General features: G+C 33.3%; 1 pseudogene; it reads left to right on the top strand.

Annotated features, from left to right (window-relative positions):
• The first annotated feature begins 8,734 nt into the window (after positions 1–8,734).
• LOC114039674 lies at positions 8,735–8,927 on the top strand (annotated as a pseudogene).
• Positions 8,928–25,040: the final 16,113 nt, after the last annotated feature.

The following is a 25,040-nucleotide window of genomic DNA, read 5'->3' as shown; positions in this document are numbered from 1 at the left end:
TACTTGAAATTGTGTTCCTGTTACTTGCATGGTGAAAATATATGGATTTCTACTCTTCGTCCTGCTTTCTGGAAGCTAGTTATAAAGGAGTAGTTTATCTTCTCTTTCCCTTCAGAACATCCTTTGTCCTTTACAATTTTGTAGGATTTTTTTTAATACCTCTCTTCTCTCAATCCCTATACCTCATTTTTTTTTCAACCATCCCTCACTTTTCTTCACTGTCATGAAACAGGGAAACAGAATAAAACTGAAATCAGAAATTGCCTTTTTCTCTTTTAACTCTATGGGGAAAAAAATCTTACTGTATCTTACCCTATACTCTCCCCATACACATCCTTCCTTGATCAGAGTACTTATAAGGAAAAAAGCACACTTAGGTGAAGGTGTCTGTGCTTGACAAATAAAATAGCTTATAGCTGAAATGTTGAAGTGCTCTTTTAACCCATTTCTCATTCCTGGAAAAATAAGGAAGGCAAAAGAAAAAAAATAAAATTAATCCCCAAAACAGCTTTTTCCTCTATATTTTCATTTAGGTAATCTCTACCTGCTAAGCACATTTATACTTATACAAAATAGTGACAATGCAGCCAATAATATATTCTTGACATCTCTGTGTGTTATTGTACTCCATACCAGTGCCTGGTGATAGCTAGAGAGAGAACGTAGGTTAATGGAATTAGTTAGTATCTGCTGTGGGCAAAACATTGTGTGAGCACTGGAAGGATAGATAATTCCTTAGCATTTCACTTCTTAGCCAACTGTGAACTGTAGTGTTAGACTTGGAAACAGGAAGATATGGGTTTGAATTCTGCCTCATTAACTTACTAGTTTTGTGACCCTGGACACATCTTTTAAACTCTTTGAATCTCAGTATCTATATATTTAAAATAAAGATAATGATTCCAAAAATATTTATCTTACAGGGTTGCAAGTGAGTTTCAACTGAGGTAATCCATACAAATCAATTTATAAACTTTAAAACTATGTCAATGCCAAGTTTTTGTTTCATTGAGGGATGGAGATCCAGGGAGATGATAAAAAAAAGACTGCCACTTTATTCTTTAATCCATGAGAATGTTTACTCTTCCCATACTGAAACAAATTAATAAAATTGATTTAATTTAAAATCTGAAAGATTTGTGACTAGATGCAATTTTTTTACTTGCTTGTAGTCACACAGCTACTATATGTGAAAGCCAGGATTTGGATTCAAGTTGTCTTGACTCTCATGCCAGGACTCTTTACACGATTAGGTCATTCGACATCATTATTATCATTAGCATGGGGTATATGTAGAGTTCCAGGATGACTAGGAAATCTGGTCTGAGGGTTTGTTAAGCCTTTTCCAGGCTGCTCATCACCTTTGTTCTCTACCTGGCACACAGCTCAACAATGGCTCCAAGAAGCTGTAGCATGAACAGTGGTCACATCCCAGTAAACTTCCTGGGAAGACAAGCTAAACCAGGTTGATGGCAAATGACAGGCCTTAAACCTGTTGGTGAGTTAGGGGGATGTCTTTCCCCAAGAATGTGAAGACTTCCCCCAGTGGAATAAATGAGTGGATGAGAACAGTTTGTTCCAGCAACCATGAGGCAGCTGACACAGGTGTTGTAAAGTTCTTAGAGCTTGGTCAGATATCGAAGATGCCAAGTTCATCCACTGTATCCTAGACTATCACCTGGCTTCTTGACTTTTGCCTTTCCAGTGGACTTTGATGACTCTAGAAGAGAGAGTGTGATTGATGACTCTCTGTAACTCTGCCTCACTTAAATACAACTCATGTACAAGTTAAGGCATCACCTTCTGATGTTATTGGTCCACTTTGAAAATGAAGGCTAAATGACAACAACATTTATAATACTTGTCCAGGTTTTGATAAAGGAGATAGACTGATCCTGATTCAAAAGGTAACTTGAAGAAGGCTGCCACTTTGAATGTACAGGAGGGCCTAAATAAGAGTAGCACAGAATGGGTGTGTATGTATGAAATGTGATTTGCCTGAGTGGACTGTTGAATAGGAAAATCACTTTATTAATTGATGACTATGCAGAAGAATCACAAGACCTCTCTTCATCTTAGTTGGATGATCTTAGATCAATTAATATTTTTTCAATATTTCTTTTAATGATCAGAACTAGACACAATAGTTGCATTGCTTTCTTCACCTCTAACATTCTATGCTATCAAGTAAAATAGGATGAACACATATCTCCTTTTTTATACATTCTGTACTAATATTTTAGAAATTTTAAATATTAATATGATATATTTGGTTGATATTGAGTATCAACAATTGGAAAGGATACTTCATTCAGATAAGGGTCAGATGACATTTCCTCTCTAGTGGCCCACAACTCTAATACTCTATTGATAGCCCCTGCCCCTTTAAATATCTCTGACCAGATCAATGAATTGTGCATGCAACTAAAAAAACAAACAAACAAAACCTAGAAAAAGAACAAATTTGGAATCCCAATTAAAAACCAATATGGAAATCATGAAAATCAACAGATTGAAAAATTGAAAGCAAGTAAAAAATAATAATAACTAATAAATAAAACTAGAGGATAGTTTCATTTAATACAAAAAAATTAAGTAGATAAACCAATGGTTACTTTTATTTAAAACAAGAAGAAAACCAAATTACAAGTATCAAAAATGAAAAGAATGAATACAACACAAGTGAAGATGAAATTTTAGGAGATATTTTACCCTGATTGTATGACAGTAAAACTGACCATCTAAGTGAAATAAATGGATATTTATGAAAATAAATATTGCCTAATATAAGAAGAGGAATTAGAATATTAAATAATCTGATCTTAGAAAAATAAATCAAACAAACATCAATGAGCTCCCTAAGGGGGGGAAAAGAACAGTATCAGATGGATTTACAGATTAATTTTAACAAACATTTAAGGAATAATCAATGTTAACTATTTGGAAAGAAAAGGTTAAATAAGGAGTCCTAGTAAATGCATTTTATGACAGGTATTGTTTAGATATGTAAACCAGGTAGAACAAAAATAAAGAAAACTATGGACTCATTTCCTTAATGAATACTGATGCAAAGTTTTTAAATAAAATACTAGCAAAAAATATATCACAAAGATCATATCCTGTGATCAGGTGGGATTTAAACCAGGAATGTAGGGATGGTTCAATATTAAGAAATCTATCAGAATAATAATTGACATATTAATAACAAAAACCCTCAAATCACATGAATATATCAATAAATGCAGCAGAAAGCTCTGACAAAATATAACACCCATTCCTATTTTAAAAAATCCTAGAAAGAATAGGAAAAAATAGTCTTTCATAATTTATAAGTAGTATCTATCTAAAACTAAGAGCAAGCATTATCTTCAATGGTGATAAATTTGAAGCTTCCCCTGTAAGATCAAGCTAAAGCAAAGATGTCTATTATAACCTTTATTATTCAATATTGTACTGGAAATGCTAGCTATAATAATGAAATGAGAAAAAAAGTCAAGGAATAAAGATAAGGAATGAGGAAGTAAACTTATCAGTCTTTGGATATGATATGATGGTTTACTTAAAGAATCAACTGAAAAAAATGTTGAAATAATTAATAACTTTAGCAAAGTCAAAAGATATGAAATAAACCTACACAAATCATCAACATTTCTATTTACTACCAACAAAATCCAGTAGCAAGAGATTGAAAAATTCATTTAACATAACAGCAGACAATACAAAATACTTAGGAGTCTATCTGCCCAAATGAGCCCAGGAACTAAAACACTTTTCACACAAATAAAGACAGAACCAAACAATTGGAAAAATATTAATTGCTTTGTTGGCCAAGACAAGGTAATAAAAATTATAATTCTACATACATAATTTACTTATTTAATGCCATACCAACCAAACTACCAGAGAAAAATTTTATGGAGTTAGGAAAAAAAATCATAATAAAATTCATCTGGAAGAACTAAAAATCAAGAACATAAAGAAAATCAATGGGGAAAAAACTGTGAAGGAAAGCAGCTTAGCAGTACCAAATTTCTAACTATATAACAAAGCACTAATCATCAAATCAATCTGGTAATGGCTAAGAAATAGAGTCTAGATTAGTGGAATAAATTAGGTTCACAATACACAGTAGTAAGTGACTATAGTAATCTAGTGTTTGATAAATCCAAAAACCCAAGATTTTTAGGTAAGAACTAACTATTTGACAAAATATCTGGGAAAACAGGAAAGCAGTTTGGAAGGAACTAAGCATACACCAACATTGTGCACTAAATATCAATATAAGGTCAAAATGGCTACATGATTTAGACATAAGCATTTATAAAAATGGGTAAATTAGGGAGCATGATAAAATGTACCTGTCAAATCTATGGATATGGAAAATAATTTGTGACCAAATAAGAGGTAGAAAGAATCACAGAAATTAAAATAGATAATTTTGATTATATGAAATTTAAAAGCTTTTGCACAAATAAAATTAATGTAGCCAAAGTGTGAAGGAAAACAGGAAATTGGGGAAAATTATTATCTCTGATAAAAGACTCATAGCTCAAATATATATAGAACTGAACCAAATTTATAAAAATATAATCCATTCCCTAATTGATAAATGGTCAAAATATATGACAAAGCAATTTTCAGAAGAAGAAATCAAAGCAATCAATAGTCACATAAATAAATGCTCTGAGCCACTATTCATTACAGAAATGCAAATTAAAAGAACTCTGAGGTACCACCTCACAACTATCATGCTGGCTAACATGACAGAAAAGGAAAGTGACAAATGATGGAGGACATGTGAAAAAATATACTGTTGGTGGAGTAGTGAAATAGTGCAACCATTCAGGAGAAAAATGTGAACTACCCCCAAAGAACTGTAAAACTGTGCATACCCTGTGATTCAGCAAAATACTGCTACTAGGTCTGTATCAAGGAGATCAAAGAAAAGAAGAAAATAGCATATATAGATATAGAAAGATAGATATTTAAATATGTACACATACATATGTACATATAAAATCTACATCTCTCTATATATATTTATAAATATATATGCATATATATGTATATATCCACATAATCAGCTTTTTTGTGGTGGCAAAGAACAAAAATCAAGAGGATGCCCTTAATTTGGCAATGGCTGAACAAGTAGTAGTATATGATTTTTATTGAATACTATTGTCCTTTAGGAAATGGTGAGCAGGATGGTTTCAGAAAAAGCTGGGAGGATTTGTATGAACTCACACAAAGTTGAGCAGAACCAGAATAACACTGTACACTACACTTTAACAGCAATTAGCTACTCTGATCAAGATAATGATCCAAGACAATTCATAAGCATGCAGAATGAAAAATTTTACACACTTCTAGAAAGAGAACTGATAAACTCTGAAAGCAGATTGAAACATACATTTTTAAACTTTATTTTTCTGTTTCTTTTTTTGTCTTTGCATTATCTTGTAATATTGTTAATATGGAAATACGTTTTGTCTGACTTCACATGTATAATCAATATTAAATGTCTTGCCTTCTCAGGGATGTGAAAAGTACAGAAGGGAGAGAGACTACAGAGAATTCAATTTTTTAAAATGAATGTTAATTTTTTTAATTGAAAAATATTTGATGAAATAAATAAAAATATATTTTTAAAAAATTCTCTAGCCAACTGGTTACTCTAAGTAGCTCAATACCCTGGAAGTGATCTCTAAATTTTATTCTTGTTTATGCATATTTATTAGACGTACTCACTGACCTGATCCTGCTTACCATTAACTTTTATAGGAAAGAGTTTCTAAAATATCTCAAAATTAATGTTGGTTAATTCTTGTCAATCAAATACAATCCTATAGTCTTTTAACTCAGACTCCATTGTGATTTTGAAAAAAAAAATGCGACTTCTGTGGCTAACTCTCAAGTTAAATATTCAAGATAAGCACATCATTTAAATTTTGACAATAGTATGTTCAAGAACTTCAGATGACTTATTTTTTGATGTCACAGAAGGCATAAGGACACTCCAGATCATCAGGGTCTATATATGCATTTTAGGAAATGGTACAAGGAAATTTTGGAAAATCATTGAAGGCAATTAATCACAAGGGACCATTTACCCAGCCACTTCTTGAGTTAGGGAGCAAATCCTCTTTATTAAATGGAAAAACAAGGAATACAGACAAGAAAAATTGAGCAGTGTCCCCTTCCACAGATTCCAGATTTGCCATTCCTACTATAGGCAGCCATGGTCTATGACAAACAATGTGTGGGGGGAAGTAAGTCTTTTGTCAACAATAATAACAACAACAAGCACCCAACATTAATTAACACTTCAAGACTGTAAATTTCTTTAAGCCCATTATACAATTTGGGCTTCACAACAATTTTATTATGTAGGTGCCATCAACCATATTGTACATATAGAGAAAAGGCTCAGAATTGTTAAGCAACTACCTCAAAGTCATATAACTAGTAGGCATCTGAAGTCAGATGTGAATCCAGGTTCTCCTGAGATCAAAACTAAAGCTTCAACTATACCTCCATTTCCTATTTTGCAAAAATGGGGTTTTTGTGAGGATCAAATATAGGAGTACATATAAAGTGTTTTGCCAATTTTAAAGTGACACAAACTTAAGCTATTTTTAATATTAGACTTAATTCATTATTTTGTTTCAAATACACCCCCCAAATCCAAATGACAAGCATTTTCATTTCCTCTTTATACAAGTTCAGAACAAAGAGAAACTGAGTGACTAGAAAAATGTTTTTCATTTCTAAACAGAAGAATATGAAAGGGGAAGTTTGAAGCAAAAGCAAAAAAAAAATGCTGTTTTCAATTAAATTATGGACAGGATTTCACAAATCCATGAGGTTTGACCACTGAATGCAGGTCAAAGTTAGATGGCTAATGTAAATCTGGCTATAAAGATTCATGAAAAAAATGTATATCAAGTTTTATTTATACACACTTTGTCCCCAATTTGTATCTGTAAATTAGATATAAAAAGTGGTCCTATGATTATTTTCATGGCCATGATCCTATTAAAATCAATAATATTTATTTCAAAATAGACAAATCATGTATGTCATATTTTGACTATTTGTCACTTCATTTCAACACCCTTTAGTATCCACCTGGTCCTGCAATCACTGCTGTCATGTTTATTAAATTACATCACCCTCAGGAGAGGGATTTATCTTGATTGTTCCATCATTCTGTGAAAATGATACCCTGAAATCTGAATGTCAATAAGATTCTGAACCCACATGGTAAATACTCTTTGGTGATAACAAGGAAAGAGTTGTATTATTAAAGCAATGTTTATTTTACAGGGAAACATAGTGTTTTGCTTTTTTTTGTCATTATTGCAGTCCACATTTAGTTACACAATGCTATAGATCTGTATTGTTATTACTTATAGATTCCCTTGTAACTAAGACTCAGTGATAATAATCCATAGCTATACACTGATATTACATATTTTCTGACTTGGAAGGCATAAAACCATCTTTATATAGAGTGTTCTCAATTTATATAGCACACACATTATTTTTTGCAACATTAACAAGAGATGGTCCCTTGCTTTAATTTGATTTAGAGGTGAATATTTCATTCTATAATCACTAAGTCATCCTGTGGATTGGAGTGCTACTAAATCTTGAAGTGTTATAACTAACAGGCCAATTTTAATTTTAACTAAAGCAGGGCATGAAACAAAAATGCAAATGCCAAAAAAGGAGCCTGATAATTTGCATAGGAAGTTGGAGTTAAGAAAATAAGAGTATAACACAGTTAGTTTGTGCTCTTCCAGCATAGAATACACAATTTGAATCCTGGAAGAAAGACAAACCAGTCATTTAATGCTATATCAACACATGTGTCTTGTCTTTCATTACTAAACTCTCCTGCTGATTTTCACACCATCAGAAGTAGACCACCTAGTGAAACTCATAGAGGTGTGGAAACTGGGATGATTTCATAATTCTATTTTGCTTAACACTTTCCTTTAGCCTGTGTGAAGCTAGTTTTCCTCCTTTCTTATTGAAAATACACATTACCTTCACTTAAATGTTCATCAATGATAACAAAATTTCATGATCCACATGAACCAGTTTTCAATTCTTTATATCACTTTGAACATCCAATTCAATTGAGGTTATGTTTGCTTGGAAATTACTTATGTGATATCAGAACACACAGTCTGCCTGCCTCTTCTGTGAATAAAAAGCAATAAAAAATAAATGAAGAGGAAAGGGGGCAGTATCCAAATATTCCACTGAGATCTTGGTAAATGATCTAAGCAGCATTATTGATCCAGTGTCTCCCATCTCCCCAACCCGCACCTTTACAACGAAACCTATTTCTCTTTTTAATCACCATTACTTGCATAAAATTGATAATGATATTTAAATAAATGGCTGTTAAAAAAAAAACACAAAAATAGCCACTTTTTAAAATCCAGTAATTGAAATGCAGTATTTTTATATGGGATATCATCCTTTGAAAAGAAGTTCAGGGTACTATTATTTTTTGTTTGTTTCTATTTTCGTTTATTGTAGTAAACCAAAGCCAGATTCAAGAGACATTGCCACAAAATAATTTGAACTACTGAAACATCTTTGAAATGGAGGCATAACCTTCAAATTTTGAAGGCCAACACATATTTGGCTAGATGAATTTTGTTGTTTAAAAAAAATCCCATTACAGGAGGTGGGCTCTGCAGTAGCTAGAGCAGCGAGCATGGCGTGTACAACTGTGGCAGCGACACGACTTGGACTCGGCCTGTGGGGCACCAGAACCATGCAACTTGGACTACACCTGCCAGTTCAGCAGCAACCCTGTCAACAAGGTCAGCGGTGGTGCCGGTGCCATCCGGGATGCCGGCGGGGCTTTTGGCAAGAGGGAGAGGACTGAGGAGGACCGGTACTTCTGAGAGAAGAGCCGAGAGCAGCTGGCTTCCCTGAGGAAACACCATCAGAAGAAATCACAAGGAGATACAAAGCCTCCAGAAAGAAATTGAGCATCATAAGAACAAGATTAGAAAGCTGAAAGAAGATGATGATTAAACTGAGTTTCTTCTTGTTCAGTGATCAGCCTTAATCTATATATGGAATCATTGTCCACCAGTTGTGTGACATACTCTCTAATTTGTTGTACTTTTTGCTGGATATTGCAACTAAATGGTAATAAACTGTGGTCACTGAAAAAAAAAAATCCCATTACATTATAGTGCCTTGGAGACTTCTATATTGCAAAGGCAGAACTAGGACATATCTTGGAAAGCTATGTTGGCCTTATACAAGAAACTTTTCATTTTCTTTGCACATTAAAATGTGTATGGACAGAATAGATATTGCTTGTGTAATATAAAAAAAAGGGTGAGTTGTACTGAAGAAAATCTCTCAGACTTAGAATAAAGGCAAAAGTTTCCTTGAAACTTCCATAATTTTAATATTTCAGAGCAGTGATCCCTTTTATTTTCCATACTCTCAGATGCACCATTGAATGAGGACCAGTACCGCCACATCACAGAGAGGATAACTGGGCCGAAAATATAAGGGTATATTGTTTAAGAGCTTTGATAAAGATAGAACAAGCACTCTGATAATGCTATAATAATAACTGTTATTAGTCAACTATGGTATCCATATTATTATTATTTATAACTAGCATCTATATAATGTTTAATATGTGATATTTAATTTTAAAAATGACTAGGGATTGAACGTAAGGACATCTGGTGCCCAAAATATACTACATCTCCTTCCACTTAATTAATTAGTTAAGCAAGTCTTGCAAGATAAGCAAATGAGTACAGGATATCTACTTTGAAACTTCCAAATAGAGAGTACTGTAGGATTGGAGTTCAGGGGAGATACTATGGCTGGACATAAAGAACTATTAGTTGTATGTACAGATTTGACAATCAAATCAAAATGGAATTAGATATAGTTTTCTTTTTTTTTTTTTTGCTTTTTTTTCTAGTCACTGATCCCATTCTTTTTAAAGTTCTTGTTTTTAAGCCAACCGCACCCAAAGCTGTTTCTGTTATCTTTACTATGGATTTTTGTCTCCTTCCTAAGCTACCACTTATCCAATGCTTTAGAAGCTATATTTATTTTTAAAATTTTTAAAACATTTTATATTTAAAGTTTTGAGTTCCAAATTTGCTTCCCCCTCTCTCCTCTACCCCTTCCCTGAGATGGAAAACAATCAGATATAGATCGTATATGTGCAATTATGTAAAATATTAGTCATTTTGAACAAGAAGACTCAAATAAAAAAATGAAAGAAAGAAATTGAAAAATAGCATGTTTCAGTCTATATTTAATCAATATCAGTTTTTTTTCCTCTGGAAGTGGATAGTATGTTTCATTATTAGTCCTTTGGGTTTGTCTTGGATCATTGTATTGCTTAGAATAGCTAAGTCATTCATGGTTCTTCATCAAACAATATTGTTGTAAATATGTACAACATTCTCCAGCTTCTGTTCACTTCACTATAACTCAGTTCATGTAAGTCTTTCTAAGTTTTTTGAAATCATCCTGCTTGTCATTTTTTGCAACACAATAATATTCAATTACAATAAAAATACACAGCTTGTTTAGCCATTCCCCAATTGACGAGCATCCCTTTGATTTCCAATTCTTAGCCACCAAAAAAAGAGTTACCATAAATATTTTGTACAAATAGGTCCCTTTCCATTTTTTGGATGACTTTGGGATATAGAGCTAGCAGTGGTATTGCTGGATCAAATGGTATGCAAAGTTTTATAGCTATTTGCTAGAAGCAATATTCAACAAAATTTTTCTTCAGGCCCAAGCGCTGTGTTAGGGATGCAAAAAGTTCCATTCTATCACAGGGGATGAGAGGAAGACCAAATGTATAAAATCTTTGCAAAAATGATGAAAGGTAATTAAGTGGTGGGGTACTGTCAACCAAGGTCAATGGGAAAGTCCTCATATAGGATGTGCCCTTGAGCTGAAGTATGAAGGAAGCTAGCAATTATAAGAGATAGAAAAAAGAGGAGTCAGTCTAACATGGGGAACAGTCTTTAAAAAGGCACAGAAGGGGTGGCTAGGTGCACAGTGGATAGAGCACTGACCCTGGAGTCAGGAGGACCTGAGTTCAAATCCAGTCTCAGATACTTGACAATTCATAACTGTGTGATCCTGGGCAAGTCACTTAACCCTGATTGCCTCAAAAAACAAACAAATAAAGGCACAGAGATGGGAGATAGAATGCTGTGTATGAGGGGAAGCAAGAAGACCACTCAACTGACATTTATTAAATACTTACTATGTGTCAGGTACCATGCTAACTGCTGGGTATACAAAGAAAAGCAAAAACAAAGCAAAAACCATAGCAAAAGCAGTCCCTGCTTTTAAGTAGCCATTGTTGGGACACAACATGCAATCAACTATGTACAAAGAAAACATATTGGTCACAGTCTTCAAGAGAAGTTAATTATGTTAAGTAGGAGGGGGAAAGGCTTTTTGCAGAAGGTAGAATTTCAGCTGAAATTTGAAGAAAGCCAGAGAATCTAGGAGGAAAAGAACAAAAGGGTAAGTGCTCCAGGACTGAGGGCCAGCCAGCAAAAACACTCATAGAAGCTGTAGTGCATTGTGTGAGGAAAAAGGAGGAGGCCAGTGTCACTGGATCACAGAACACATCAAGGGGAAAAAGATATAAGATTGGAAAAATAAGAAGGGTCCAAATTATGAAGCATTTAAAAATTAATTTATATTTAATTTTGGAAGTGGGGAGTAATTGGAATTTATTGAATGGGAGTGATATGGCCAAACCTACACTTTAGAAAGACCAATTTGACAGCTTAGAGGAGGATGTACTAGAGAGGGGAGAGATTTGAGACCAATCAACTTGCTATTGCAATATTCTAGACATGAGGTGATAGAGGCCATCACCAAGGTGGTTAGAGTGTCAGAGTAGAAAAGTAGTTGTGTATGAGAGGTTTCACAAAGATAGAAATGACAGAACTTGACAAATGATTGGATGTGAGAGTGAGGAGTCCAGTTTTTCTGGACTAAGAGCTTTGGAAGGAAAATCATATATGCTAGGCTTGTGAAGTTATTTTGGACCCAGGGTATGAATGGATTTTAAAAGTCAAGTGAGAGAATATATATTTGATCCCAGAAGTAATAGAGCCACTGGAGTTTACTAATCAGAAAAGTGGCATGGCCAGACCTGAGTTTTATGTATATATCTTTGGCAGCTGTCTGGAGAATGGACTGAAGTATAGAGTTACTCAAGGAAAAGGAGATCCATTAGAAGGTTGTTGGAATAATTCACAGAAGAGGAAATGAGACCTTAAACTAAGGTGGTAGTGAATTGAGAGAAAATTGACAAATGCAAAAAAAACTTATAGACAGAATAGATAGTAGATATAATTTTTATCTAAAATGCCCAATATGGCCTCCCTGAAGGGGTTGGACTGTATTACCCTTAAAGTCCTTTCCAGCTCCACAACTATGGAAAAATTTAGTAACTGATTTTGTACATGGGCTGATACTATGATCTTAGGAGACTAGAAGTACCCTCAACAAATCTGTGAATTTGCTAGCATAGGGGTCATTAACAAGGAATATTAGTCACAGAGAAGTGATGTGCTCTGACCAGAGATATAGGGAAGATCTAGTTAAGTGAAGAGCCAACGTGTGAAATCAGATCTTCTGACTCTACCTCTGGTACTGCGTCTCTACATCAAAGCAGTCATTTATTTGAAGGAAAAAGCTTTGTTCCTTATCTCACAATTACAATCCAATAATCATGTAGACTTTAGAATAGTAGAACATGAGTTCAATAATTCATTGGGCCCCAAAATTCCAAGATTAAGATTCATTTAGCTAAAATAAACTTTACACGATTGATTAATTTCCTCACACCTTACAGTAGAATTAATTAAGACTTGACAGAATTTGAAATGAATCTTTTGAATTCATCTAGTTCAAAACCCCTATTTACTATTATGAGCTAAAAGTTAGTGAGATTTTTTCTTCAAAAAGAGGTTCATACAAAAGTTTGAGAGAAGTCTGGGGCCAGTTTATCAGGAATTTTAATTTAAAAAATCCAAATTTACAAGGTTTTCCACACAGGATTAATGGGCATATAACTACATGCACCCACTTAATTAATTTTTGTGGAGATGATGGCAAGTCTAGGATGCTACAGGTTTCCAGGTTACAGTGACCATATATACCTTGTTATGTCATGAATTTGAATGAAAGAAAATGGAATTTTTGAGAATCACTGAAGAAACAATAACCGTACATTTATTCTAATATTCAGTTTAAAATATACAGCCTCTGCATCACTCTCAGTATGCTACTTGTTCAAATGCATTGACTAAAGGAAGAATACATCAGCTGTTTCCTACTCAGCAATGCTCTTCCCTCAAGCTATTAAAAACTTGATGTCCATTAATCCAGAGAGATGCTTCTAAAGTGACAGATTGTTTGAACAACTTCTCATATTTATGAAAATATTTCCAGGTACAAAATTTATGAATGACCAGTTGTTTTAAAGGCCAAAATCTTTTAAAAAATATTAAATAAATTTTCCTTGAAATATTTCACAGGATGTTTGTCCACAAGTGGACCACTATCATTAAACATTTAGTGAGAAGATTCATTTTTAAAATACCATTAGTTGGTCACCACTACATTTAATTACCATTGATCCTGAGAACATGATATAAATTTCAGTGCTCTTTTTAATCACACTTTCTCTTCATATTGCAGGCATAGTGAAATCAAAGCTTAAATAATTAGAATCACAATGTTCCAAATAAAGCTTCCCCTCCCCCAGTACTATCTTTTCTCTTGTCTTCAAGTCTTTAAATTGTTTTTAGATTTCCCTGGAGAAAGATACTACAGAAGCAGATGATGATGAAGTTTTTAAGGTAATTATGTTTCTTTAGCTGGAAAGCAAAATAAATGTTTTTGTAGGTTATCCCACTACCCACTAGAGATTTGAAAAGAGAAATAAGGCCTCTAGTGCCTTCTTTTCAATGTGATCAGAACATTCATCCAGAGGAAGCCAAGAAACTAGTGTTTCTCTTTCAGAACCACAACTCAATTGTTTCATTTAATAAATCTGCCTTGAGTTGACTAGAAGATGTCTATTACAGGACATTAATAAGCACTGTAATTTGCTGAGGTCAGCCAGGTCAGTTGCTTTTTGACTGCTGGAGCCCTCTCAAATGATGTGATCAGCTTTCAAAACCTTATTAGACTTAACCTATTTTGGCACCACTGTTTCTCGGAATCACCGATAGAACTCTAATAAAAAAAACCACAGAGCAGCCAATCTGCTGCTATCAGAAACCTCAGGACAATTTTGTGTATTAATATTTCAGAAAGCATGTAGGAACACAAACTCCCTGCTGAGCATTACAACAAGTCAAGATGCAGGCACAAGAGAGTTGGCTTGACAGTAAGCCTAATCGTAGTGGCTGACGGCTGTCTCTTGTCTGGTTCAGGATTTGGCAACATAGAAGGGGAAAATGAAATGAATGGCTGGATTGGATTGATGATTCACACATTCCCATAATTGGAAAGTTGGGTGACCAGTAAAAAGGTGAATTTAAGGTTACAGGAAAGGAAGTACATTCTGTAAATCCAGTCAAAGGTCTCCCTTCTTTGAGGTGACTGGTTTGGTATTCTTGCATTAGAAGAGGGGCTTTGTAAAATGCTTTTCCCCCCTCACTACCAGCTTTCTTCTACCTTCAGAATGTTTTAGCTGCTGTTCACAATATGTTTCAAGAAAATATGACCTAAGAAATAACCTACAATGGGATGTACCTCACAAGGGTATTTTATAGCTCATGGCATACTAGGATTATTAATAAGGACCAGGTATTGCTGAGAAATGATTGTACATGAGCATGATTCTATGTGGGTTGTTTAATACCTTTCAGAAATATGTTTACAACATATAGAAGTGTAATTGCTATGGTGAGACAGACAGAAAAGAGTGAACATAAGGAAAAATGGAAATCAAAAGAGAAATGCAATGTTATTATTAATGGGAACATGCATACAATTTTTAAGGAGTTGATGAGCATCACTTTTAGAGTAGTATACATACAATAGAAGTTATCTTTTTGTGGTGGATACTTAAAATGTACCCTGAATGGAAATAATAGATACCCATTTACTGAGAAATTTATCTATTGCATCTAAAGTATGTACTTAAATCAAATCAATAAGCATCAGGATAATATGCCCTCAAGTACTGGAGTTACAAAGAGAGAATCAAAATGATATTTCCTCTGGAGGAGATTATGTTCTCCTGGCCTGCTGTGATCCAAAACATACAATTGTAAATACAATGGATACAAGCTATAGTGCTGATGAAAATTAATGAGTTGATTTTTTTTTTAGATTTTAGATTGTTCAGTTTTCTTAGAATTTCACTTTGTAGCATGTTATTTATTTTGAGTGATTCAAATATTTAAATTGCAATGAGATTGGCCAGGCTAAGCCTCCCTGGTAATTAGAATTAAATACATTTACCATTATACTAGGAAGAACCAATGAACTCAACATGCTGGTTCTAAAAATAATTATATTCTATTTCATTTCAACAAATATTCATTTAGCATCTATTGTGTGCAAGGCAAAGTATTGGGTTCTGATGACAGAAAAGCAAAAATGAAATAGTTCTGCCCTCAAGAAGCTTACACTATATTCTTGGGGAAGAGGGCATAATATGCATACAGATAAATATAATAAAAACTAAATTTTGGTGGGAGATAGAGCAGTAGAAATTGGATTGAAAGGAAAAGCTTTGAAGAGGAGTAACCTGAGCTTAGCCTTTAATGACAAAGATGCCAAAAAGCAGGTGAAATGGAATGCTGAGTTTGGGATGATAACAATGATAATTACTAATATAGAACTTCTACCAAAATTTAGAGCAATTATTACATTAAAAATCACACAAATTATTCTCGAAAAGTTGTAAAATAAGGGACTCTGCCAGATTCCTTTTATGAAACCAATGTAGACCCCATATCTAAAACAGATGAGCATAAAACTCAGAAGAAGAGTTATAGATCAATATCATTAATGAATATTGAATAATAATAATAATAAAACCTAAATAAAATCCTACAAAACAGCATACGTGACTTTTAAGTAGATATGGAAAAAGCTTTTGAAGAAGAACATTAATTCATTTCAAAAACTTCATAAAACATAGTCATAGAAGGTCCCTTTAAAAGTATTATTAACAGTTTCTACTTACAACCAAAATATGCATCATGTGTAAGAGGGATACACTAGAACCTTTCTCAGTAAATACAAGATACCCACTCCCCTCACTATTATTTGATATAATACTAGAAATAATAGGAATAGCAGGAAGGAAAAAGAAAGATAAAATTTATTTAAAGATAGGTCAAGAAGAGATAAAACTATCCCTATTAGTTGATGATATTATGCTATACTTGCAAAATCTTAGAGAATCAAAAAATCTTATGATGGCTACTCATAGCCAAATCTCACTACTTATTTAAGGGCAACCTCATAGGTTCCCTAATCCTGAAGGGGAGCATGTCTATCACACCAATGTGAAATTTAGTTCAGATACCCAATCTGTATTAATCCATTGCATTTCAGCATACTTGAGTTTAAGAGACTGGTCAGACCACAATAGCTCAGCTATTGAGACAATGGCACCTGCAACTTTGAAGGCTAAAAAAAAAAATCAAAAATCAATAATAATATTTCTATAATATTATAAGCAAAATCCAAGAAACAATAATAAAAAAGGTAAATCACTTTCCAAATAATTGCAAAATGCATGAAATATCTGGAGATTAATCTACCAAATCATGCAAAATACTTGTACAATTTAGTTGGAGGAAGTTTCAGTGTTCATAGCTGAACTATGTCAATATAATAAAAATGGAAATATTCCAAAAATTAATTGATAATTTTATGATCTACCAATAAAAATGTTAAAGATATATATATATATACACTTTATGTGACACCACTACCTTTACACTATATTCTATAATATATTGTAACAGAACACATGATCTTAATATTAAGGATCTTATTGTAAAAAATATAAGAGAAGCAGACAACATATCTATAAGTAGAAGTTTTATTCCCTTATTTTTTTTTTATTTTTTTTAAGCAATTGGGGTTAAGTGACTTGCCCAGGGTCACACAGCTAGTAAGTATCAAGTGTGGTCTGAGGCCAGATTTGAACTTGGGTCTTCCTGACTTCAGGGCTGGTGCTCAATCCACTGTGCCACCTAGCTGCCTTATAAAAGTTGTAGTCTTAATTAAAGTATATAGTCAATTACAGAAGATAAAATATATAAATCTGATTACATCAAAGTGAAAAATTCCTGCAGAAACAAAATTAATGCACAAGGGGAATAAGTTGAATGGGAAAAAGTTTTGTATAATTTTTTTCTCTGATAAAAGTTTAGTATCTGAGCTACACAACAAGATATAATACATAAACACACACTATATATATATATATTTGTATATATACATATATATACATCCACAAACACACATTTATATATATATATGTATATACATATATACACATAGACATATATACATACATCCACACACACATCCACACACATATATACATAAGCATGTATATATAATATATAGGCATATGGACAGATGATAGCTGCCTATATATGTATATATGTATATAATACATAGATATTGATAGATCAATATACAGATATACATATGTTTATATATGTATGTATAACCAACAGCCATTCTCCAATAGATTAAAAGCCCAAAAGTCAAAAGATATAAGCAAATAGTTCTCAACATAAAAATTGTAATCTATTAATACACATATGAATGTCCAGATAACAAATAAGAGAAGTGCAAAATAAATAAATTAATAAACAAACAAACAAACAAAAAACCCTGAGGTTACACCTAATAACCTGCAAATTGACAGAGATGATAAAATATGGGAACACTCAATTCTAGATGGAGTGTGGTAAAATAAATATTCATACATTGTTGGTGGAGTTGTCAATTAGTGTAAACATTTTGGAAAGCAATTTTGAATTATGCAAATAAAGAGAGTAAAATGTCTATGCTCTTTAAATCAGCAATTCTGTTACTAGGTTTAGACACCAAGAAGGCCATTAATAACATAAAAATTCCAATATATGCAAAAAATATTTATAGTAGATATTTTTTGTGTAATAGCAAAAGAAACTAGAAACAATTTAGATGCTTATTTTGAGAGGATTGGCTAAATAAATGGTGGCATATTAATGTAATGGAATATCATTATGCTGTAAGAAATGACAAATTGATGAATAAAGAGAAGCACCAAAATATCTGCATGAATAGATGCAGAGTGAATAAGCAACCCTAAGAAAACAATATGCAAAATGACTACAACAATGTAAATGGAAAGAACTACAATAAAATAAAAATTAGAAGTTGCAAAACTACAAGGAATAAGAATGGATGAAAAGAAAAGATTTGAGAAGAGACTCCCTCCCCACTTCACCCTTTTGTAGAGTGAAAGGTTTATAAATGTTTTACACTGGACATAATTTTGATATATTGGTCAATTATGCTAATTTTTCTCTCCTTTTTAAGGTAATGTTTATTACGTGGGATGTCTCCTTGGGAAGGGTTGGGGAAGAATACTGTGATAAATTAAGGTGATGCTAAAAAAAATTCAACAAATATTTATTTAAGAAGCAGTGCCACCTCTGTTAATCTGTTCAAACAGGCTGTCCTCCATGTCTGGAATGCATTTTCTCCTCATTATTCCCTCCTAGAGTTCTTAGTTTCTTTCAATTTCAATTTCCAACTATCAACTACATGAAACTTTTCCTAACTTTTTATTAGTGCCTCAACATGACAATGTATTTACTTTATATAGATTTTTATTTAATTATTCCATATAAATGTTTTCATCAAGAGAATATTAGTTCTAGGAAGGAATATTAGTTCCATGAATGTTTTCTCTTTGTCTTTCTATAATCAACTCCAAATACTAGCATGTAGTAGATATTTAATTCTTTTAGAATTAATGAGCAATACTTATCTTACATATATATTTCTATGTATAGTCATATATGTGTATACATGCATAAACATTTGCAGTGTGAAAATGATTAAATATTTAACAACATGATTACATAATCTGTAGCTATTCAATGATTTGAAGTTTTGAAAAGACTAAAAATGAAGACCTTATTATAGACAAAGGAAAATGCTAGTTCTAAATGAGGGTTCTAATAAAAGCACATACTCAAACCTAGATATAAATGCTTAGTTAAAATTCCAGTGCAGAACATAGCTTGAATCTAATCAATTATGGGAATTACCAAATTAAAGTCCTTATCCCTATAATTTAAGAATTATGTAGCTGAAAGAAGAACAGAGACCAGTAATTTCAAGTTAACATAGCAGCATTTATAAAAGGTCCATTTCAAAATGACTAACTATCGTCTACATCAGTGCTGCTTAGAACATTGTGGAAAGATATGAAAAACTGTGAATTGTTTCCTACCCAGCATGCCATGGGCTCCAGTTAATCTTTGGTCTACATGTCAGTCATATTGTAAATACACAGTGGGAGTAAAAAAAAAGTGGGAAGATGAATGTCATTAAAATATAACTGCCTAGTCTTAATTTACTTATTTTCCTATGTGGGATGTACTTTTATGCATATGTGTCAATCATTCATTGCATTTTAAGTTGCTTTTCTTAGCTTATTTTGTGTAGGGAGTAGGACATGATTAAAACAATAGACACTATGCTAAGTTCTTTATTTCCTGGCCATGCAAATTCTCACTATGTTGCCTAAGAAAAGAGATTCTGTCCGAGTAGTCTTGAGAACAGATAGGTTTATAAAGGTATCTTAGCAAAAAAAAAATTCAATGTTCACAGGAAGTTTATTATAATGGTGAAGGTGCTTGGAAACCATGCTTCATGAACATCAATTGTAAAAACAAAAATATTTAGCTCAAGGAAAAGAAATAAGGAGAATATGATAGGTTCATTTATTAATTTGAACCACAAAAATAGTAATAACATTTAAAGATACTTTAACATTTGGAAAATTCTTTACATAATTTATCTCACCTGATTTTCACAACAACCCACTTAGGTGAATTGTATTTTGATTTTAATTTTATGATGAGAAATGTGAGACAAAAGGAGGTAAATAGATTATCCAGACACACACACACTTGGTAAAAGTGTGGGGTGGATTTTGGTTTTCTTTCTTTCTTTTTTCTTTGATTTTCTTTATTCCAAGTTCAACATTCTATAGAAATTTGACATATTTCTCTCTTTTATGAAGGGATTAGAACTGTTCTGCTTGGGAAGAGATATAACAGGCTGTATAGGATAAGCACTTGAAATGGAGTTATTGAAACTAAAATTTACAAATATTGTAATTGTGGAGAAACAATTTGAATATTTTGAGTCCCAGTTTCCTACTCTATAAAAAGTGAATACAGGTACCTTTTGTACCTACCAGATTTTTTTCATTAGTCCCAGATGGCAAAACTAGAAGCACTGAATGAAAATTTTAAAGAAGTGTAGTTAGGTTAAGAATAAGGAAAAAGAAAGATTCTTAATAATCATATCTAAAATTGCTACCTTGGGAAGTATTTGATTCCTCTATGGAAGTCTTCAAGTGAAGGGTGCACTGTCACTTACTTATTAGAACTATTTTCGAACATAGTGTCAAACTCAAGCAGAAATAGGGGCCACTAATCCATTAATAAGGATCCCCATATGCTTAATATTGAATTTGTTTTATAATAAAATATTATCCATGTCTTATTTTGTTTTTTAGTTTTGTTGTTGTTGTTGTTCATTATTTTCCCTACTGGTTTAGGACTCACAAATTAGTGCTTTGGTCTGCATGCAGCCTGTAGGTAATGTGTCTGACACCTTTGTTGTAGAGATTCCTTTTTTCAGAAAAAAAATTAGATTAGCTGATCTGAGGTCCCTTCTACCTCAGAGATCTTGTGATTTCTCTGATATGTGACCAAATGCATGATTTTTTTTATATAAAATTGTAGATTTCTTACTTTCGAATAATTGCCTCATATAAAGTATAGGTGGTTCTCATTTACTCAGATGGACCTGTGACCTCATCAGTTTCAGACTTCTGAATGTCCATCTTGAGTTACACTGTTTTACGTCTTCTCCAAAAGTCAGAGCATAGAAAAGGGCTATTAGTGTAGCACTCTGGATGTCTGCCTGTTACTCCTCCCTCTCAACACGTTGCCAGCCTTTTCTTCTTTTCCCCCACTTTTTGTCATGTAATGCTTTCATGAAAATTTTTACTCCCATTCTTCCTTGGAATCCCTCATGGCTTATATGGTGTAATCTGCTCACATCTGCTATGTTTCTTTTTTGTGGTGCTCTGCTTTTGTTCTTCAAAGGCAGTGGTATTCCAGATCTCAGTGCCCTATACTTACAAAAAGTTTGTATTGAAAAGATGAACTTTTGCTGCCATGAGCAGATTTGGGTAAAGAAAAGTGTTTTACAGATTTGCCCAAATCACCTGCTCTCCTTTTCCATTCTCATTATATTTCACTATTCATGTATATTGTCTGTCATAGACACACCACTGGACAAGTTTTATAAGGTATTCATTCAGATGAATGTTAACATCTAGACAATAGAACAATCTTAATCTATTTGGTCTTTCCTGTGTGGAGGCATAGATCAAGCTCCATTGAATGGTTTAATATATCTTTCAGTGAACTAAGCAAGATCTTGGTGTTTGATGATATGTGATCATCACTATGCTATCTTTGAACTGGCATATCTCCTGTACTATGCCATCCACAAGAAATCTCTCTTTAACCTTGATACCTTTATCATAGTTGCTAATGTTCTTGGTGAGCATGCTTGTCCTTGTGCTAAGCCTCATCTGGCATTTATTATTAGGAATGTTAAATATTATAATTTCTTTGTGAAATCTTAAGTAGATCTTGAATGATCTTGATTTATGGAGGGGAGATATCTTGTTATAAAAGTTTATAATTTTTTTAATCAATATAAATGATCACTGCAATAGGTTGTCATGTTCTCAATATCTTTCAGTAAATTATGAGATGATAAAGATGTGTTTCATTGCCCAATATCTTTTGAGAAATCTTAATATTTTCTTGCTAATCCCTTCATCAAATAATCCTTTAATTCATTTTTAGTTGACTCTCATGGAAGTTTAGTACAAATGTGAAAGTAGAAATTACAGATTGGTAGTTCTTGATATTATTTGAAATTAATATGCTCCATGGTGATTTTCATGTCTTTGGTACCATATTCTTGATTAGATACATTCTAACTCATTCTCTCAATGCCCTATTACATATACTCCTACAGAATCAACCTATTTTCTCTATATTTCATCCAATCTGGCTATTTTTCCTATATTTGTTCTCTTTATTGATGCTTCCAGCTCTCTGTAGGCATCTTAAAGACTGACATTAGGACACAAGTGGGATAATTCCATTATACTTTACAGAGAAAAATATTTTGTTATAATAATTTTCTTTGGTAAACCTTTTCCATTTTTTTCTACTTGTATTCTTCTTTCATGCTTGAATACTCCTAAGAACAACTTTGCTAAATTGGTTATTTTGTCAAGTTTTCTTTAGACTATTTTAATCTCAACTTTACATTGTCTTATGGAAAGAAACTACTAATCATCATTAATAGTCTTCCTTATGCAGACATTTTCATATCACAATATAAAATGAATATTAAATGGTAATGCTAAATATATTTGATATTTCTCTATATATCAACATGATTTCCTTTTTTCTTTAAGGAGCTATATAAACAATATTCTTAACTATATTCATATATGAAAATTCAAAACAGAAGAAAGTAACCATACTAATTATTTTTACTCATTAACAATTTCCCTGACACCTATTATTCTATTCATGGTGCTTACCTATTATAGCTAATACATTTTGCTGATTTAATCCCAACCTTTCTTCTGAAATGGTACTATATTGCATTACTTTTGGATGTTTTCCTTGAAATTTCAATCTACTATACTATGTCACTTCCCATTTTCTTCATTTTCCACAAAATCTATGTGAAGAAGAAAGAACAGAAATAGCAATTTAAATTTAAAATTTGACAAATTTCTGCAAAAAAAGTGTTTATTATCTGCAAAGAATTGTGCTAAACACTGAAGATATAAAGAAAACAAAAATAAAACATGGCATACCTACAAATGTATGTAGAGGGACAAGTAGATAAGTATTTATTTAGCACTTGCTATATGCCAGGCAATGTGCATAGTTTTGAGAATACAAAAGAAAGAAAACCAGTCTAGAATTTAAAGGAGAGAATGATAACATAAAAAAAAAAAACAGCTGAAAGATGGAGGAGATAGGTTCACAAGATGAAGAAGTGGTCTGAGATGTCATAAAATGGTCAGTTTGTAAAGGAAATGTTGGCTTGAGTGAGGGCTTCCTCAAATGAATTTACATTCCACTGGGAAGCATGTTTTTCATCTTCTAAATCCATATTCAGTAGCTAGGTGTTACAGTAGATAGAGAACCGAACTTGAAATCAGGAATACTTATCTTCATGAGGTCAAATCTGACCTTAGACACTTACTAGTTGTGTGACCCTGGGCAAGTTGCTTAACCCATTTGCCTCAGTTCCTCATCTAAAAAATAAACTGGAGAAGAAAATGGCAAATCACTCCAGTATCTTTGCAAAGAAAATACCAAATGTAGTCATAAAAAGTCAGATGGGGGGAGGGGTGAGAGAGCCAAGATAGCTGAGTAAAAGTAGTGACTTGCTTGAGTTCTCCCCCAAATCACTCCAAATGCCTGTAAATGGCCCTAAACAAATTCTAAAGCAACAGAACCCACAAAAAGACAGAGTGAAACAAGTGTCCAGCTCAAGACAACCTGAATGCTTGATTGGAAAGGTCTATCTCACTGGGCTGGGAGAAGAACACAGTTCAGTGTGAGTACACAGGCAAAACAGGCCTTACCGAAGCTGGAGCAGGCCTCAGAGGACTGAATCATGGGCAGCTGTGGCAGTTTTCAGACTTCTCAACCCACAAACACCTAAGAGAACTTAGAAGGTCAATAGGAAAAGTCTGTGACTGTAGTGAGAGAAAAACTCTGTCCCAGTCCCAGTCCCTGCACAGCCCCAGAGCAGCTGCTTCTAGAGCTTCTGGCCCAAAGACTGTGGGGGAATTGAGGGGCTGATCAGAGGAGGATTGCAGGGATCTTTTTGCTGGTGCTGAAGCAGGATTTTCTTGCTTTGCTGGTGCTTGGATCTGGGTCACAGTTCTGGGTGGTGGTCCTGGGGCAAGGAGGAGTTATGGTGTGGTGGAGCTTGCAGTGGTGTTGGAAAGGAAATCCTCCTCACAGTTCCAAGGCAGGAAAGAGTGTTGTGGTCACTCATAGACCACAGCACAGGCCAGGAAAGGAGTAAACACCTCACCTTTTATCATACCATCTTGGAAGATTGGAAAATTTACAGGTCCCTAGAAGAATCTCTGAAAACAGCTGCACAATACCCCCAGAACTTGGGACAGTACATTCTCCACACTTGAAGCAGATCTCTACCTTAACAAAAAGTTTATAACTCAAGTAATTGACTGGGATCATGAGCAAACTTCACAAAAAAAGTCAGACCATATAATCTTTCTATGGTAACAAAGAAGTCAAAACATAGAACCAGAAGAAGACAATAAAGTCAAAGTTCCTACATCCAAAGCTCTGAGAAAAAATATGAATCAGTCCTAGACCATGGAAGACCTTAAAAAGGATTTTGAGAAGCAAGTAAGAGAAATAGAGGAAAAACTGAGAGTGATGCAAGAAAATCATGAAAAATAAGTCAACAGTTTGCTACAGGAGGCCTAAAAAAACACTGAAGAAAATAACATCTTAAAAAACTAGCCTAAATCAAGTGGCAAAAGAGGTACAAAAAGCCAATGAGGAGAAGAATACCTTCAAAAGCAAAATTAGCCAAATGGAAAAGGAAGTCCAAAAGCTTAC

Source organism: Vombatus ursinus, unplaced genomic scaffold (genome assembly GCF_900497805.2).
Source record: "Vombatus ursinus unplaced genomic scaffold, bare-nosed wombat genome assembly UNPS02012179.1, whole genome shotgun sequence".
Lineage (NCBI taxonomy): Eukaryota > Metazoa > Chordata > Mammalia > Diprotodontia > Vombatidae > Vombatus > Vombatus ursinus.
This window is presented reverse-complemented; position numbering and strand designations above follow the sequence as displayed.